Below are 6,935 nucleotides of genomic sequence, written 5' to 3' on the forward strand. Positions count from 1 at the left end.
ATGGTCCTAGGAAATTATAGATTATTCTCCTCGACCCGTGATTTGACGGCTGTGGTGGCCACTTCCACCGTTTAGAGCTCACTTAAGGGAAGCAGTTAATATTTTTTTAAATGTTTAGTGTGTAATAAGTTAGGCTATTCTGTCTTTTCGACATTCTATTACTTTCAGGGCCCTCTCTTTAAAGTGTAATTGCATAGTCTATCTTAATTTGGTGTAAGTGTGTTTGTTATTCGATGTTTTCAGTGTGTGGTTGATTTTTGTGTTTATTTAATGTATTTTGTAAGAGGCTCAGTGGTCATTTCTTTCTAAAAAGTTTGTATTAAATATTAAGGTTTTATTTTCAGCTTTTACTTATCCTCCTTGATTCCATCTCTGTACACTCTGTTGCGGCCATTCCACCTATTGTGGACTTGGTCGTTAGTGACTTTGTTTGTATTTTTAAGAGACTTGTGTATGTTTGATGGGCGTGGGCCCATAACAATATATATATATATATATATATATATATATATATATATATATATATATATATATATATATATATATAGTATATATATATATATATTTTTTTCTTTCTTTCTTTTTTGCCTAGTATCGCAGTAGTTATGTGGTGTAAGGAAATTGTGGCAATAATGAAAAAATAAATATTCTATAAAACAATGCCTAAACTCATGCCTTCTAAGGTACACATTAGCTGATAAATACTTTCTGCATTTTTATTTGTATATAAAAAAAGGTTTTAGTAATCATTTTGCGAATTGCTAGCGTTATTTTTTTCTCCAAAAGAAATTTTCTGTTATTTCCAAAATACTTTTTTTCTGGCAGTGTTGACTTGCAGTATTTGAACAGATCAGACACACACTATTGGGGCATGAAATAAAACGAAAAATGCCCGTGTACTGGATGCCAACAAGTCACTATGGAAAATCCGATATTGGAAAACGCCTCCATGTACTCACAAGTTTTTATCGGAAGGAAATAAAATTATGTCCGATAAAAACAGAGAATAATTAAATCTAAAGAAACAGAATCCTGTTTCGGTTCTTTTTGTTGTTTTTTACCGGTGGCAGTCTGTTCTGCTCAAGGTTAATTAATTAACACTCGAATGGCCATTGACGGTTATAATAGACTATGCTCATTTGTACCAACGATAACAATAACAATAATAATAAATGTTTTTTGATTGTAACTTATGTCGATGGTCCTTGAAGAGGGTGGCCTTGGAAATCTCTCAAGGAACTTTTGGGTCCTTTGTCTCTAAAGATCGAAGACGTGAATATCTCTGCTGAGCCTTTATCGAAAGAACCACCGAGAGAAATGTTCCCAAGGGAACAAACACCTTAATGAGACGACTCCCCTAAGATAATTTTGTGAAATCCTCTAAAACAATATCATCATGAGGTACCTGAAGTGACACTTTACTTATCTTTTTCAAGTACCCTTTGCGACTTCAGATAAATGTCGAATCATTCAAATCCATTTAAAGAAACATTGGAAGTTCTCACGTACACTTCAAGCATGTATTTTTTTTTTTGCCTTGATGTGCCAGAGAATTTCAAATTAAATAAAAATCTTTATTCTCAGCGCAATTCGCCACTTCTTGGCTTCCCAACCCCACTCCGAAATGAGCGATGAATGCGGAGCTCCTCAGTTCATCTCTAAAGAATCCTGAGGGAGGTATCTTTTTATCACCTTCCATTAGCCCTTCTCTAAATAGCCCCAGCCTTTGTTCTTCGTCCATTGTCCGTTTTGTGTGGTAATGAGACAGCGGTTCGCTCCCCAGTGCCCGACGCTTGAAAAGGAAAAAGGCCATTGGGTAATCACAACAACGAGTTGATGATTGAGGCAATTATTACTAACAGCTTTTTCATGGTCCTGGAAGCTAATAAAAAAAACTTTATGTTTTATTTCATGAAACATGATGTTCCAAAATACATATTAGAAGAACAGTTATCAGTTAAAAAGCTTAGGAATTTATAACCTGTGCACCTTCTGTTGTTACGTCGTTATTCCCTTTAGGATACTTACTGTAAATCATTGGACTTCTCTTACACATCTAAGAAGACCCTGATTTCTTATCTGTTTAAAATATAAATGAAAATATTTCATGAAAACGTGTTCACAAGCATTGCCATAACATCTCTCTCTGCTTTCCAATTTATAGTATCAGCTCTCAAGCCCAAAGCCTCTGCTTTGACACTCTCTGTCAGCATACTACTCCCTCTCTATTAAAATCTCCGATAAAGCCAATGTAACATTTCTATAGATATTTATTTAGACATTGCCATAGGTAGGTGGTATTTCTACAAACGATACTTCGTCATTTCTCTTTGGTTCGTTGGACAGAGCTGCACGTGCCGCCTCTACAACCGGTCTTCCTCTTCGTATAGAACTTACGCAACTTTCTTGGAAAATCAGAATGTTTAAACAATGAGAATTGCTTTACTTGCAATTCTCAAAACTACGCCTAAGTATTCATCCCGTTGATAGAGGCTAAGACAAGTTTTGCTCAAAAAAGAAAGTCAGTGTGAATGATATGGGAAGAAAATAGAACACTGAAGGTGCCACGGACGGAGATCTTTATTAGCAGCTTCCCATTTTTGATAATTTATTATTCATTCATCACGTGAATGCAGTTAGTGCATCTCCCCTTTCAAATGCAGACACCTGGGATGCTTTTAGATCGATTATTGAGACGCTTAATTTTGTAACTTTTTTTTTTCTTAAAAGTGAACAAATATTTACCTGAAACAATAACTTTGAAGACTGAAGTCGTTATTTTGTTGACTCCAGGATACTTATGAAATTAATTTATTGCAATTATTATTATTATTATTATTATTATTATTATTATTATTATTATTATTATTATTATTATTATTATTATTATTATTCTGTTAAAAAGAATAGCAGCATCAGTGGCATTGGTTTTATATAAAGTCTTTTCAATTCTCCTCTATATTCTCTTTTCTTCAGGGTTGATATCACCTTAGAGCTGGCCGATGTCCATAATCTGCCTGAACTCTGGAATCACAAGAAAATTCAGGGACATCAGTTCTTAGGGCTAAGACTATACTGAAGAGTATTTTTAATTCATATTTTTTATAGCTGCCTCACATCTCATCAACAATATTACGAATATAAAATTTCTCAAGTTAATGCCTACACTTATACTAATATATGAACGACTGACATTCTCCTTGGACACCATTCCTTGCTCAATACTTTCTCATGGACAAGCTGTCCCTTCTTCAGAACAAACTCCAAAACAACCTCTTCTTATTGCCTCCTAAATCCCTAGGGGCCGCGACTACACGTCTCCACAGGGTCTCCGTGCAGATCTTGCACCCAATATTGTGGTGGGTATGCACCTGAAACATATCGTGTGCCTTGAGACTTGAGCTTGTCTTCTCCTTGCCCGGTTCACAGCACTAGATATGACCGTGAATCTGCAGGCTCTCTCTCACGGTTAATTTTTTTCTGGATACGTCAAGGTAACACAGTTCCCTTTGGTCCTATATATATATATATATATATATATATATATATATATATATATATATATATATATATATATATATATATATATATATATATATATATATATATATATATATATATATATATATATATATATATGTGTGTATATATATATATATATATATATATATATATATATATATATATATATATATATATATATATGCATACATATATATATATATATAATTTCATGCCAAAAGATATATCTTAACTTATATGTTTAGTTTTGTTAAGCTGCATTAATTGAAGAATTTGAAATGCAGTATCCGATTAAAGATAACAAAATATGAGGAAGCCATCAATCAGAGCTTGAAAGAGCTTATGTCACTCAGACTTGGGATTTTCGCGTGTTGCAGCTCCGATCAGAGAGCGGGTATTAATATGCTTTTGTAATCTTGGTACGTGACAAGAACTAAGTTCGTAATAAAAGCTTAAAGGTGTCTGATCGAATGAACTAATTATTAATAAGAAAAAAGATGTAATTTCACTGCAGAAACAATTCATTTTTTATTTTTTATCATCTTTGCTGAGACAGTACATACCTCTCTTCAAGATGAGATGGGACTGACTTTGACTTTGAAAGTAAGCCACACGGAAACTTGCTATTATAAACCTCAACAGTATAGTAAGTTCCCTATTCCATTAAAAAGATTCTCAGGAAAATATATAGCTCTTATCTTCACGTGAGAACGACAGTAGTAAGTGTAGAGTGAATAATAAAAAAAAACCCTTATCAGTTCTTAAATACCCTCTGTTTCCGATGCGTTCCAGTATACAAAATGAAATTGTTTGCCAAGAGAGACAGGAATTTCTTGGGGGGAACTATATGGCTGACGTACATCATATGCCAGCTGTCAGCAATATGATATAAAACGTTGTTATTATAAAACTGTCGACATTAGTTGTAATGAAACTGACTCAACACAGAAACAAGATATTTGACCTAACAGCCATATGCCAGATGGTCATATCTCAGAGACAGATCGGTAGATAGTATCTTTCAGCCAAGGTCATTTTTCGTGAACGGATTGATTATCCTCTCCTCAGTTTTTACAGCGGCAGATAATGATTTGATTTCCATCCAGCTTTGCATAAGAGTAGGAGATATTTGGATTCATCGTCATAGAGATTATACTCTTATTTTACAAGAACTTCAGTCAATGTGTCTAATTCACTGATAGGTGAATTACCACGTCTTCGCTTGTCTTGACCAATCTTTTAGGTTCCAGCTGTAATCACCGAATTTTGTAAACAGAAGAACTTCATCTCAAGATTATCACAGCCACACACACACACACACACAGAGAGAGAGAGAGAGAGAGAGAGAGAGAGAGAGAGAGAGAGAGAGAAATAAATATCTTTCTCTTTTCCACTTGAGAAAGTAAGACAGATAATCGAGCACTGGTCATCCTTCTTAATCCATCGGGGAAATGCTTCTTATAGTGGATGAACTTATTAGGAATTATGACCAGCAGCCCAGGCACTTTTGCTTCTCGTTTCTGGGAAAGACTTGAGCCAGTAGGCCCTCCTAGAGGTAAGCAGAGCGCTCAAACCTTTTTATTTCTTTTCACTTGGTTATAAAGTTGGGCAAACCCCTTACATACAGAAAAAGGCTGCCATGTTTTTGGTAAATTTTTGTCGCAAAAGGCACAAGTGTCTCTTGAAAAATAATGACCACATTCGCATTCACCGAGGAATAGGCGTTATAATATGGCTAATTGTAATTGTAATTGACAATTTGAATGAAATCTTTTGTGGATGTAATGGCTATAATCTAAGCGATAGAATACACAACGTCAGAATGTAGAAAGCATGCGTCTCGAACGAGGGCGAAGATTTCGGTCATGAATCTCGACATCCTTCTAAACATAAGAACAGAAACTCGTGGAAAAGATGGGACTGTATCCGCCTATAGATCATAAGTTTCCAGGTTGCTTGAGCTCTCTAAGTGAACACGACGCTGGTTATCAGATAGCAACAGACAATCTAAAGAGATGATCTCTGTAATATTATGAGCATTACTTCTGTAATACAAGATGAGGCTGCAGTTACCAGAGCTTTGTAAATTAACTAAATAAACAATTCTGCTTTAGCTGCAACAATGTTTCGTTAAATGGCCTTTTGTGTTTATCTTCCAGAAAATCTTAATTACCTCCAACATTTATAATTTGTTTCTCGCAAACGAAAACTATACGTTTTTCTTTGCCATGGATAGGGAAGTGGGGTCCCACAGAAGGAAAAGCTTGTGTCAAAATGTTACATCAGCTTCCCGCGAACATAACCAAGGTCAGACACTCAGATTTTCAAAGCCAGACTCAACTAATACTGAGTCACAGCCGATTTGCTTTGGTTAAAGATAATAAACGTGATGAGCAGGTGAAGTGATTTAACATTGCCCAGTATAAAAAGACAACGTTTACTTGAGAAGAACCGCCTCCTTTCCAAATCCACTTCACGCTGAAAAATCGCCACAGATAAATTTGATTTTGGGCAAAGGCTTCCTGTGGGAATATCTAAAGCTGTTAAAAAAAAAAATAAGCGAACCTCAAAAGGAATGATTAGTCATTTCCTCTTCGAAATTCGAAGTTTAAATTGTTGTCTCATTTCAAAAATGTGAACACTGAATTTCTTTCATATCTGAAATGGTGTTTCTATGATCCAGGGAAAAGTCCATATATAAAACGAAAATAAATATTAACAGGACTATTTGAATATTATAGAGTTTACATACTTTTTAAAGGACGGGAAAGGTCAACAATAATCGTTTGCAGGCATGAGCGCCAAAGAAAATCCGCATTATTAATTCCGCAATTGCCTTCATAGAGTGGAAAATATCTACTGAATAGGGATTGGCAATAAACGAAAGATTCCAGAATTATGAATATTATACCTTCCTCTGCACTGCTGAATAATATAACAGCTTCCTTTTCAAAGAAGCGCTGCATTATCCTCTAAATTCCAGTAACATTACGCTTTTAGAGTACTGGGACATCATAAAATAAGAAATAAAAAAAAATTTAAACATGCTTTTATTAAAATGGCGCTAAAAGTAAAAAAAATAACATTGACTATTTTGTTGGATTTTTCTTACAATTAAATTTGTTTTAAAATAAAGCGTGGTTTCAAAAACATTTAAATGAAATGCTAAAAGAAAAGAAATAGATTTTTTAATTTTCTGTAGAGTTTCCTTCCATGTTTGGGGACCAAGCTTTCATTTTTGTAGACATTATTAATAGTAAGAAAATCATGTCGTGTCTCAAAATGTTATTTTTTAATTATTGCATTTTAATAAAAGTGTGTTTTAATGTTTTTTATTTTTTATTTTATACTTTTTAGCTTTGACAGAAATTGTAACCGATTTATGATTGTAGTTAACGAAACTGATATCCGTT

Source organism: Macrobrachium rosenbergii, chromosome 47 (genome assembly GCF_040412425.1).
Source record: "Macrobrachium rosenbergii isolate ZJJX-2024 chromosome 47, ASM4041242v1, whole genome shotgun sequence".
Classification (NCBI taxonomy): domain Eukaryota; kingdom Metazoa; phylum Arthropoda; class Malacostraca; order Decapoda; family Palaemonidae; genus Macrobrachium; species Macrobrachium rosenbergii.